At 42.9% G+C, this 914-nt stretch overlaps 1 non-coding gene across 1 annotated transcript; it reads right to left on the bottom strand.

Annotated features, from left to right (window-relative positions):
• Positions 1-221: 221 nt before the first annotated feature.
• Positions 222-328, bottom strand: LOC118489364. The gene has a single exon (XR_004887383.1). It is a non-coding gene; the product is annotated as a small nucleolar RNA R71 (small nucleolar RNA).
• Positions 329-914: the final 586 nt, after the last annotated feature.

The raw sequence follows: 914 nt of genomic DNA, 5'->3' as shown, positions 1-914 counted from the left end.
ACGAGGATCCCCATCTACATATCACTAATTTCCTAGAAATATGTGATACCTTTCGGATCAACGGAGCATCAAATGACGCCATCCGCCTCCGTATGTTTCCTTTCTCAATAAAAGACCGAGCGAAAGCTTGGCTCAACGCCCTCCCAGCTGGATCGGTAAACACCTGGGATGAACTAGCCCAAAAATTTCTATATAAGTATTTCCCTCCCGCTAAAACTGCTAAATTAATGACTGAAATTAATACATATTCACAAGAGGATGGGGAATCCTTGTATGAAACTTGGGAAAGGTTCAAGGAGTTATTACGCAAGTGTCCACATCACGGCCTTGCGATATGGCAACAAGTATCCACTTTCTATAATGGATTGTTACCACACACAAGGCAGACACTTGATTCTAGCTCCGGGGGACATTTAGGTAATCGACGCCCGCACGAAATATATAATCAAATAGAGGAAATTGCTCAGACCAATTTTCAATGGCACACCCCCCGGGGGAATAAATCTATTGCCCTGGTCGATGAAAGCACTTCTTTACAAGCCCAAATCGAGGCCCTTTCTTCAAAAATAAAAAAATTAGAAATGTCAAAAACAGTCTCGGTTATGTCTTGTGAAGGTTGTGGTGGGTCACATGAAAATTGGAGTTGTATGAAAGAAACGGACGATCAACAAGAAATGGTAAACTACATTGATAATAGACCTAGGCCGTCGGGTCCCCCAACGGGAACTTACAACCAAGGATGGCGAAACCACCCAAACCTTGGTTGGAGAGAACCCAGCAATAGTAGTAACCAACAAACCCAACGAACAAACTTTCAACAACCAGGAAATGAGTCACCAAATTTCACTCAACAACAAAATGGACGAGAAAGGCTTGAAGATACTGTATCTCGCCTCATCTCCGACACTGAAAAG

This window comes from Helianthus annuus, chromosome 17, assembly GCF_002127325.2.
Source record: "Helianthus annuus cultivar XRQ/B chromosome 17, HanXRQr2.0-SUNRISE, whole genome shotgun sequence".
NCBI lineage: Eukaryota > Viridiplantae > Streptophyta > Magnoliopsida > Asterales > Asteraceae > Helianthus > Helianthus annuus.
This window is presented reverse-complemented; position numbering and strand designations above follow the sequence as displayed.